This window comes from Rana temporaria, chromosome 12 (genome assembly GCF_905171775.1).
Source record: "Rana temporaria chromosome 12, aRanTem1.1, whole genome shotgun sequence".
Taxonomy (NCBI): domain Eukaryota; kingdom Metazoa; phylum Chordata; class Amphibia; order Anura; family Ranidae; genus Rana; species Rana temporaria.
In genome coordinates this window covers 47,129,768-47,141,927 of record NC_053500.1, presented here as the reverse complement: position 1 = coordinate 47,141,927, position 12,160 = coordinate 47,129,768, and the positions used below count along the sequence as shown (strand labels likewise).

Genomic DNA, 12,160 nt, shown 5'->3' with positions numbered 1-12,160 from the left:
AAAAAACATCTTGCGGTGTCCGGCCGCCCAGCCCCCGGTTTTACTTACCTGAGCACCGAATTTCGGCGGGCTCGATCCCGCGTCGCTCTCTCCATGGCTTCTCGACTCTTCATTGGATAGATTGATAGCAGCGCAGCCATTGGCTCATACTGCTGTCAATCAAATCCAATGACGCAGCCGCCGGGGCCTACACTTGGCGTCTATGGACGCCGAGTGTATGACACGGGAGCGCGCCCGCAAGGTAACCCCCTCGGAAGAGCTCTTTCCAAAAGGGGGTTATCTAATGTGGGGAGGAGCCGCGAGAGCTGCCGTGGGACCCCAGAAGAGGGCGATCGAGGCCACTCCGTGCAAAACGAACTGCACAGTGGTATGACATGTTTTTTTAAAGGGAAGCTTTAGTATCACTTTAAGATAATAGTGTTTAAAGCGGAGCTCCACCCTAAAGTGGAACTTCCGCTCATCGGAACCCTCCCCCCCTTTGGTGTCACATTTGGCACCTTTCAGGGGGGTGCAGATACCTGTCTAAAGACAGGTATTTGCACCCACTTCCGGCCACACAGTCTGCGGGTAGACTGCGGGCAGGACGTCAGATCCCGCCCCCCCCCCCCCCGTTGTGTTCTGGGAAACACTTGTCTCCCAGAACACAGCGGGGACCAGTGAGCACGGCGCAGCGCGACTCGCACATGCGCCATAGGGAACCGGGCAGTGGAGCCGCAATGTTTCACTTCCTGGTTCCCTCACCGAGGATGGTGGTGGGGGAAGCAGATAGACGAGCGATTCCTCGTCTTCTGCTGCCGACGTCGGTGGACTCCAGGACAGGTAAGTGTCCTAATATTAAAAGTCAGCAGCTGCAGTATTTGTAGCTGCTAGCTTTTAATATGTTTTGTATGGCGGAGCTCCGCTTTAAAAGAAAGCTTTTGCTGCAATATTCACCTTTAGTCTAGAGGTTTCCGCTGCGGTACTTTTTTCTGCCGATAGACATTCTCAGCCTGATAGCCAGCATCATTTAACCCACTTGCCCAGGTCATCCGGACCCACCCCAGTCTGTTACTGGACAGTAAAAGAAGACACAGCACAGTGATAGGCTTTTCCCTCTGTCACTCTGCTTTCTCCTCCTATCAGCATGCTTCTTGTTGGCACATGGACTGATTGGCTCCTTGTGCTGCTTCTTTCTCTCACACTCCAGCCCTGCTCTACAGAGACTGCATGAGGCTGGTAGCCGGGTCAAATTCATGGACTAAAAAAATGCTTGTAATAATGATTACAGAGCTGCATTGATTTGTGTCTTTTAAATCTGCCTAGAGCTCAGCTTTAAAGTTTTTTTCTTCTTCTGTACCAGGGGAGGACGGGGGTGCCGCCTGACACACCCCCCCCCTAATGTGTGTCACCCGGGGCGGACCTCCCCCCTGCCCCCCAGTTAGTACACCACTGTTCTGTTGTCTTGCTTTATAATGTCATATTTTTCAAAAAGTGAGACGGGGCTTTAAAATCACTGTGTAACGCACGATTCTGACTGCAGCTGAGTGTTGGCATTATCCACGGGATAGCATGACCTCAATTTACACCAGGCTATGATGTTTTGATTAAGCCCAAGGACCCGCAAAGGTCAGTTGATCTGTGATGTATGTGTACAGTAGGTGCATGTGTCGTCTGTCACATAGCCTGGACACCCCCCAACCTCCCCCCTTACTAAACATGAGGCTTGGCTGCTAATTCCCGTCCAACTGACAGAAGAGGAGGAGGAGGAAAGGATTGTTCACGGGCACTGGAGACAGTCCAAGAGTTCACGCAGCTTCAGTAGGGAGTGTAAAATATGAGCATAGAAGACAACTACATGTGTGACGTCTTTTGTGCGGTAGACTCTTCATGCAAAACATCCAACCTTCTTGGTGGTCACAACATGTGTCTACACCAACACTGTAGATGTAGACACAGCCTCGGCCCCACTGTCCTAAAACACACACATAGCACCAGGCCCGGCTACTCAATAGGATGCCTCTGATTCATATTTTAAGAGGGCGGGTGAAGGGTTTCCAGGTGATGTCACCTGAGAGGAGTGCCCATGTAAATCAAGACAGGTAGATAAAGAGAGGAGGATAAACAGGAATTGCCAGTTCTCTGCTTGGTGAAGAGCCCCCCCCAGGATCTCTGTACTGGTCACTTGTACAGGTAGGAACTTGTCACTGTCGTTCGCTCACGAGAGCCCCCCGTAGATAACGTAACCCAGCCAGCCGTGTGAATTAACGTGTGTTTTGCTTATGTGTATGAGCGAGTGTGTGTTATCAGTAGGAGTGTTTCCTAAGCTGACATGATTGGATACACGTATAGGCATAGAGGTCTAATACCGACGATTTGTTAACTATTCTTTAACTGCTACGATCGTTATACATTAGATGAAGTCTAGTTCATGTACGATAGGACTGAACAGGAAAGCTGAGGATTTTAACTGTTAGGGAACCATGTTCCAAGAGGACATGCTGAGGCTTGTAGTTTAGCAGCAGCCTAAAAACCTTTGAGTTGGCCATGATCACAAATTGAGTTTTAGTTTTAGTTCGTTGTTAGTAAAGACCCAGAGCAAAGAGGATATCATTTCGCTGACAATAAAAGTGTGTGCTGCTAAATGCTCATTTATGGTTGGTTGCTAATAGACACAACAAGTGATTGGTGCCTTTTTTTAATGAAATAAAATACGATATATCGTAAGTTAACCTTATAAAACCTATCTAGTTATGAAGTCTTACTTTGCCACGTTACAGAGGATTAGCTCAGATTGTAAAATACTAACAGATTCAAGTTAATGGCAGTCTATGACTAAGAGTAAAGTTTAACTCCATTTAGGCTGTACGTGTCTGCAAATCATGACCAAAACTAAGAACCTTTATAGTATAAAAAGTCTAAACTCATTGCAAATCTGTCTATAAAATATTTAAATGGCAGTAGAGAAAAAGGAATAGGAGAATAGGTTAGGTAACATAGGGATAAAGCACACGTTATATCTAATCTGTTTTATGATGTACAGATTATGTTGTACTGGTTTCTGCTTTCTAGCTCCAGTCAGTGGAAATACAAGTCTCAGAATGCCCTGCTTTACTAGCTATACTGAAACTTGTAGTTCTGGAATATCTGGGGATTGCTAGCTTACAAGCATTAAATAATTAATTGTTATGATGTTGGAACCATGTATTAGCTGAGGATCCAGAGCTTGCTCTGTAGCATGTAACAATGCAAAGTTATGATGTTGAATCCATGTATTAGCTAAGGATTCAGAGCTCGCTCTGTAGCATCTAACAATGCGTAGTTATGGTCTTGGAACTACGTGCTAGCCGAGGATGCAGAACTTGCTCTGTAGCATTTGATAATGCGTAGTTATGATGTTGAATCCATGTATTAGCTGAGGATGCAGAGCTTGCTCTGTAGCATCTAACAATGCGTAGTTATAATGTTGAATCCATGTATTCGCTAAGGATCTATAGCTTACTCTGTAGGATCTAATAATTGGAAGTTGTTGGAACCATGTATTCGCTGAGGATGCAGAGCTTGCGCTGTAGCATCTAATAATGTGTGGTTATAATGTTGGAACCATGTGCTAGCTGAGAATGCAGAGCTTGCTCTGTAGCATCTAACAATGCGTAGTTATGGTCTTGGAACCATGTGCTAGCTGAGGATCCAGAGCTTGCTCTGTAGCATCTAATAATGTGTGGTTATAATGTTGGAACCATGTATTAGCTGAGAATGCAGAGCTTGCTCTTTAGCATCTAACAATGCGTAGTTATGGTCTTGGAACCATGAGCTAGCTGAGGATCCAGAGCTTGCTCTGTAGCATCTAATAATGTGTGGTTATGGTGTTGGAACCATGTATTAGCTGAGGATGCAGAGTTTGCTCTGTAGCATCAGATAATGCGTAGTTACTATGTTGAATCTATGTATTGGCTTAGGATCCAGAGCTTGCTCTGTAGCATCTAATAATGTGTGGGTATGATGTTGGAACCATGTATTAGCTGAGGATGTAGAGCTTGCTCTGAAGCATCTGATAATGCATAGTTTTGATGTTGAATCCATGTACTAGCTAGGGAACCAGAACTTGCTCTGTAGCATCTGATAATGCATAGTTACGATGTTTAATCCATGTATTAGCTAAGAATGCAGAGCTTGCTCTGTACCATGTAACAATGTGTAGTTATGGTCTTGGAACCATGTATTAGCTGAGGATGCAGAGCTTGCTCTGTAGCATCTAATAATGTGTGGTTATGGTCTTGGAACCATGTATTACAATATAGATTCAAAGTAAGGTAGGGTGGGACTTTAAGTGTGCCCTCGTGGAGTATAAATAATGATGTATAACACAGTTTAAAAAGAATATAGAAAAACTTTATTTGTCATCCATGGATGGAGATTTTAAAAACTATTACAATCCAAGAAAGAATATACAGTTTACTATTTCCTGGGTCCAGTGTGTGCGGGTCCTGGTATGAAGTGTCAGAGATGTGGCCTATGCGTTTCACCAGGGCCTTAAAGGTAGCACACAAAGTATCATAAATATTGAGAACATAGTTAAAAGTGTAAGGCTAGCAATGTTTTAAGTCAATATGGAATAGGCATTAATATTACAAATACAACACATATTAATATATACATTTCCACAGGCGTCAAGTCATTATAAAGCATCTATAGTTGCTCATTTGAGAAAACCTAAACACCTTAGTATAAAAGACTTTAGCAAAAAACTGGAACCATGTATTAGCTGAGGATCCAGAGCTTGCTCTGCAGCATCTACAGTAATAATGTGTGGTTATGGTCTTGGGAACCATGTATTAGCTGAGGATGCAGAGCTCGTTCTGTAGCATCTAATAATGTGTAGTTATGGTCTTGGAACAATGTGCTAGCTGAGGATCCAGAGCTTGCTCTGTAACATCTAATAATGCCTGATTATAGTGTTGGAACCATAAATTAGCTGAATATCCAAAGCTCACTCTGTAGCATCTAATAATGCGTGGTTATGGTGTTAGAACCATGTATTAGCTGAGGATCCAGAGCTTGCTCTGTAGCATCTAAAGCCTCGTACACACGATCGGACTTCCATCTGACTTTTCTGTGGATTTTGGTCCGAAGGGGAGTTGGTCGTGAACTTATTCTGCATACACACGGCAGAACTTTTTCAGCCAACATTCACCAAATCACATGTCTTTTCAGCTCTTTACCGCCACCCTTTGGGCAACTTCTGATGCTATTGTCTGATCTTTAGCATTGGTTCTGAGCATGCGTGTCTGTACTTTGGGCTTTAGTCCGATGGACTTGTGTACACACTATCGGACTATCCTCCATCGGACATTTGTTGCTAGAAAGTTTGAGAGCATTCACAGCGAACATTTGTCCGGTGAAAAAACGAAAACAATTGTCCGATGGAGCATACATGCGGTCGCATTGTCCGATCAAACACGCCCGTCGGACGGTTGTTGCCAAAAAGTCTGATCATGTGTATGGGCCTTAACAATGCGTGGTTATAGTGTTGGAACCATGTATTACCTGAGGATCCAGAGCTTGCTCTGTAGCATCTAATAATGTATGGTTATGGTGTTGGAACCATGTATTAGCTGAGAAAGCAGAACTTGCTCTGTAGCATCTAATAATGCGTGGTTATGGTGTTGGAACCATGTATTACCTGAGGATCCATAGCTTGCTGTGTAGCATCTAATAATGTGTGGTTATGGTGTTGGAACCATGTATTACCTGAGGATCCATAGCTTGCTGTGTAGCATCTAATAATGCGTGGTTATGGTGTTGGAACCATGTATTACCTGAGGATCCATAGCTTGCTGTGTAGCATCTAATAATGCGTGGTTATGGTGTGGGAACCATGTATTACCTGAGGATCCATAGCTTGCTGTGTAGCATCTAATAATGCGTGGTTATGGTGTGGGAACCATGTATTACCTGAGGATTCATAACTTGCTGTGTAGCATCTAATAATGCGTGGTTATGGTGTTGGAACCATGTATTACCTGAGGATCCATAGCTTGCTGTGTAGCATCTAATAATGCGTGGTTATGGTGTGGGAACCATGTATTACCTGAGGATCCATAGCTTGCTGTGTAGCATCTAATAATGCGTGTTTATGGTGTTGGAACCATGTATTACCTGAGGATCCATAGCTTGCTGTGTAGCATCTAATAATGCGTGGTTATGGTGTTGGAACCATGTATTACCTGCAGGGCCGTCTTTAATATGGTTTGGGCCCAGGGCAAACATTTTTTTTGGGCCCCCCTCCAGCTTATTTCGGGCCTGGCTGGTTCACATGTATGTTTTGGTGGTCCTCATTTGTGATTTGAATGGCCGCCATGCCTTCGTTTCCTGCAGAAAAAAGGTGCATTCAGAATTTTAAAAATACAGTTGCCTTGAGATCCATTCTGCTTTTGCACCATGCTACTTACCTTCAGTTCTTGCACCATGCTACTTACCTTCAGTTCTTGCACCATGCTACTTACCTGCAGTTCTTGCACCATGCTACTTACCTGCAGTTCTTGCACCATGCTACTTACCTTCAGTTCTTGCACCATGCTACTTACCTGCAGTTCCTGCACCATGCTACTTACCTGCAGTTCTTGCACCATGCTACTTACCTTCAGTTCTTGCACCATGCTACTTACCTGCAGTTCTTGCACCATGCTACTTACCTGCAGTTCTTGCACCATGCTACTTACCTGCAGTTCTTGCACCATGCTACTTACCTGCAGTTCTTGCACCATGCTACTTACCTGCAGTTCTTGCACCATGCTACTTACCTTCAGTTCTTGCACCATGCTACTTACCTGCAGTTCTTGCACCATGCTACTTACCTGCAGTTCTTGCACCATTCTACTTACCTTCAGTTCTTGCACCATGCTACTTACCTGCAGTTCTTGCACCATGCTACTTACCTGCAGTTCTTGCACCATGCTGCTTACCTGCAGTTCTTGCACCATGCTACTTACCTGCAGTTCTTGCACACACAAACGCACTGTGTTTTTAAAAGCGTGACCTAAACGTCTAAAAATGCAGCAAGTGTGACAGTGCGGGAACTGCAGATAAGTCACAGCAGACAGCAGAATGGACAGACAGTGCTGTATTTCAGTGCTTGATGGGCATAGGCGTGCCGTGTGCGCAGCCTATTACATGAGGCATGCGATTTTCTTTGCAGGAAACGCAGGCATGGCGGCCCATTCAAATGAATGGGCTGCTGTGCCTGCGCAAATGTGGGCCACCAAAACACATACGTGTGAACCAGCCAGGCCCAAAATAAGCCCATCAAGCAGTTAAATACAGACAGTAATGCCATGTTCTCTGAGGCCTTACTCAGCCTGGACTGCAGGTCTGGTCTGTGATTTAAAGAGTTCCTCTATTTTACACATGGCATGGCATGGGGGTCCCATGGTGCTAAAGCAGAATGGACAGACGGTGCTGTAACCCCCATGCCATGCCATGTGTAAAATAGAGGAACTTTTTAAAACACTGACCAGACCTGCAGTGAATCATCAAATATTATAAAGACTTTGGGCACACTCTACAGAAAACTTCTATTTACAATATAGATTAGCAAACAGTGACATACCTTGAGGAGCAGGACATGAAGAAGTCAGCCTCAGGAAGAGCAAACTGGGGATGTTATAAAATCACATTCTAATTCACTTTTATATGCAAGCAGCACCCAGTGGCAGGAAGGGAGAAGTGCATGTCTAAAGGGAAGCCAGGGGTGCTGTACATTTTAAAACACTGGGAAGGGAAGCAGTACTGTCACTGGCTGCGTGACGCTGATGATTTTCAGCCTGATTTGTGGGCAGCACAGGGGCTTAACGGGAGGCAGGGCCCCCATCAGGAATTATGGGGCCACTTACACAGCTTCAGGCATGTGCCCCCTGGAGCAGAGAACCGGGATGGGGGGTGCTGCCACCTGAAATTGAGAAGCAGGGGGGGGGGGCTGCCGCAAATTTAGAAGCGGGGGGCCCCTTTACAAAAAAAGAAAGAAATAAAGAAAAATATATATAAAAAAGGGGTGTAGCCATCCGGGGCCCTGGGGACCTCTGGGCCCTTTAATAAAAAGAAAAAAAGAAATAAAAAATATATATAAAAAATATATTTTAAAAAGGGGGTTGCCATCTGGGGCCCTGGGGACCTCTGGGCCCTTTAATATTTTTTTTAATAAAAATAAATTACAAAAAAAAGGGGGTTGCCATCCGGGACCTCTGGGCCCTTTAATAAAAAAAATATATAAAGAAACATTTATAAAAAAAAGGGGGGGGGGTTTGCCATCCAGGGCCCTGGGGACCTCTGGGCCCTTAAATAAAAAATAAATAAAAAAAACATATAAACAAAAATAAAAAAATAAACATTTATAAAAAAGATAAACGGTGTTTGCCACATGGGGACCTCTGAGCCCTTTAATAAAAAAAAAATTATATATATATATATATATATATAAAAAAAGAAAAAAAAGAAATAAAATATATAAAAAAAATGTTTTTTTATAAAAAAAAAGGGGGGTTGCCATCCGGGGCCCTGGGGACCTCTGGGTCCAATAATAATAATAATAATAATAATAATAATAATAATAATAATAATAATAAACATTTTTATATATATATAAATATATAAATAAAAAGATTTTTTTTTATAAAAAAAGGGGGGTTGTCATCCGGGGCCCTGGGGAACTATGGGCCCCTGGGGACCCCCAGACCTCTAAAAAAAATTGTCCCTTTAATAAATAATAAAATAAAAATATATTAAAAAATTGTCCCTTTAATAAAAATATATAATTTTTTTTTTATTATTTAAAAATAAATAAAAAAAAGGGGGGTTGCCATCTGGGGACCTGGGGTCCTCCGGGCCCCTGGGGGCCTCCGGACCCCTAAAAAAAAAATAAAAAAAAATTTTTTTTTTTCAAAGGGGGTTGCTTTGGGCCCCCAACAGTGACAGGGCCCAGGGCACCTTCCCCATTTGCCCTGCGGTAAAGACGGCCCTGATTACCTGAGGATCCATAGCTTGCTGTGTAGCATCTAATAATGCGTGGTTATGGTGTGGGAACCATGTATTACCTGAGGATCCATAGCTTGCTGTGTAGCATCTAATAATGCGTGTTTATGGTGTTGGAACCATGTATTACCTGAGGATCCATAGCTTGCTGTGTAGCATCTAATAATGCGTGGTTATGGTGTGGGAACCATGTATTACCTGAGGATCCATAGCTTGCTGTGTAGCATCTAATAATGTGTGGTTATGGTGTTGGAACCATGTATTACCTGAGGATCCATAGCTTGCTGTGTAGCATCTAATAATGCGTGGTTATGGTGTGGGAACCATGTATTACCTGAGGATCCATAGCTTGCTGTGTAGCATCTAATAATGCGTGTTTATGGTGTTGGAACCATGTATTACCTGAGGATCCATAGCTTGCTGTGTAGCATCTAATAATGCGTGGTTATGGTGTGGGAACCATGTATTACCTGAGGATTCATAACTTGCTGTGTAGCATCTAATAATGCGCGGTTATGGTGTTGGAACCATGTATTACCTGAGGATCCATAGCTTGCTGTGTAGCATCTAATAATGCGTGGTTATGGTGTTGGAACCATGTATTACCTGAGGATCCATAGCTTGCTGTGTAGCATCTAATAATGCGTGGTTATGGTGTTGGAACCATGTATTACCTGAGGATCCATAGCTTGCTGTGTAGCATCTAATAATGCGTGGTTATGGTGTGGGAACCATGTATTACCTGAGGATCCATAGCTTGCTCTGTAGCATCTAATAATGAGTGGTTTTGGTGTTGGAACCATGTATTACCTGAGGATCCATAGCTTGCTGTGTAGCATCTAATAATGCGTGGTTATGGTGTTGGAACCATGTATTACCTGAGGATCCATAGCTTGCTGTGTAGCATCTAATAATGCGTGGTTATGGTGTGGGAACCATGTATTACCTGAGGATCCATAGCTTGCTGTGTAGCATCTAATAATGTGTGGTTATGGTGTGGGAACCATGTATTACCTGAGGATCCATAGCTTGCTGTGTTGCATCTAATAATGCGTGGTTATGGTGTTGGAACCATGTATTACCTGAGGATCCATAGCTTGCTGTGTAGCATCTAATAATGCGTGGTTATGGTGTGGGAACCATGTATTACCTGAGGATCCATAGCTTGCTGTGTAGCATCTAATAATGTGTGGTTATGGTGTGGGAACCATGTATTACCTGAGGATCCATAGCTTGCTGTGTAGCATCTAATAATGCGTTGTTATTGTGTTAGAACCATGTATTAGCTAAAGCTGGCTATGCACAAACAGATCTATTGATTTAAAAGAAAGACAAGAGATTTGTCCATCTGCATAGTGATCACCATCAACCCAACACAACATTTTCAACCGTCGCATTAATTTGGTTTATAAAGCTGAATAGTCAGAGGTGCAAAAATTAGTTGGTTGTATTTCCCAGTCTTTAAAATTTTGCAACCGATGCCACAGATTTCAGTTGTATCCAAAGCTGGCCATACATCAGTGGAATTTCGATCAAACATCCGTATGGAATTTCTGAAAAACCAAAGGCCAATCCAAACAAAATCAATAGTATAGCCGAGACTAAACAGGAGTCATTTGAGATTCGGCTCACACAGGGGCAGCATGACTTGCCGAGCGACTCGGCAAGGCGATCTTCCCACAACTTCAGAGGCGACTTGCAAAAACCTGCAAGTCGTCCTGAATTCGTCCCAAAGTACAGTACAGGAACCTTTTTCTAAGTCAGAGTGACTTGCGCCACTCCAATTAGAACGGTTCCATTGTACAGAACGGCGCACGACTTGTCAGGCAGCTAAGTCGCCTGACGAGTCACGCCTGTGTGAACCGGCTCTAAAAAGCAGAGCTTTTAAGAAACAAAATAAGGAAAGAACAAATAAAACACCTGGAATATCTATGTTAAATTGGAGCTTCCGGTCATTAATCCTTTCCACCACTAGATGTCTTCAGTCTTCCGGATTGAATGACAGCCATTCAAGTGTTATTCGACCCACTTTTTGTGAGCGTAGGCTTTCATAGGCCCGTCCCCTGGAGTGGCATCATCACGCAGCCCGGGATCAGAGTACCAGTTCTCTGTAAGGACTGCCCGTTACAGGAGAAGATACCTCTCTTGGCTTCCAATTCATAGCAACTACTTACAGTTCCTCTGAAATGGCTCCTCGAGGAAAGGGATTTTCCATGGAAAAGGGCCAGTGCCACTTTCCGCAGTGTCTGCTGGATGGCATTCCCTGTTCACTGATTTATCCACATGGGTCTTGAACTCGGATATACCTGATCTTCCTCATTCCGCATCCATTCCACCAGCAGGACACAATAGCTTCCAATCCTTATCTGACATTGCCAAACAGGTTCCTGTCCCTAACTTGAACTTTCATTCCAGGGTCCCTTGGTGACGCAGATCATACTATTTATAGCACATCTGTGTCCTTAAATGGCATTAAAACTCTGTATCTCAGCTGGACATAGGCTTTCCCAAGATGGTGCCTGGAGCCCACAGGGGAGGACACAAAAGTTCAATTCTGGGTTTCTCTTAGTGCCAGTCACGTGACCACATGGCTCAAGGGTACACCACCTCTTCGTCACTCCCCGACAGGCTGCCTGACTACAACTCAGAGGGAAAGACCCATTACATACAGTATCTCACAAAAGTGAGTACACCCCTCCAATTTGTGTAAATATGTTATTCTATCTTTTCATGTGACAACACTGAAGAAATGACACTTTGCTACAATGTAAAGTAGTGAGTGTACAGCTTGTATAACAGTGTAAATTTGCTGTCCCCTCAAAATAACTCAACACACAGCCATTAATGTCTAAACTGCTGGCAACAAAAGTGAGTACACCCCTAAGTGAAAATGTCCAAATTGGGCCCAAAGTGTCAATATTTTGTGTGGCCACCATTATTTTCCAGCACTGCCTTAACCCTCTTGGGCATGGAGATCACCAGAGCTTCACAGATTCCCACTGGAGTCCTCTTCCACTCCTCCATGATGACATCACAGAGATGGTGGATGTTAGAGACCTTGTGCTCCTCCACCTTCTGTTTGAGGATGCCCCACAGATGATCAATAGGGTTCAGGCCTGGAGACATGCTTGGCCAGTCCATCACCTTTACCCTCAGC

The 12,160-nt window shown here is 43.8% G+C and overlaps 1 protein-coding gene across 5 annotated transcripts in view; it reads left to right on the top strand.

Annotated features, from left to right (window-relative positions):
- The window catches only part of GRB7 (growth factor receptor bound protein 7), a 252,688-nt gene that overhangs the window by 39,615 nt on the left and 200,913 nt on the right, over positions 1–12,160 (top strand). The window contains exon 1 of one of the 5 annotated variants that reach the window (XM_040330147.1): positions 2,078–2,169. The exons of 3 other annotated variants lie outside the window; for them this stretch is intronic. The gene's annotated coding sequence lies outside the window, so the exon portion shown is untranslated. Of the gene's footprint in view, positions 1–2,077; positions 2,170–12,160 lie in introns of those variants that run through there. One more of the 5 variants, XM_040330148.1, reaches the window with a different exon arrangement.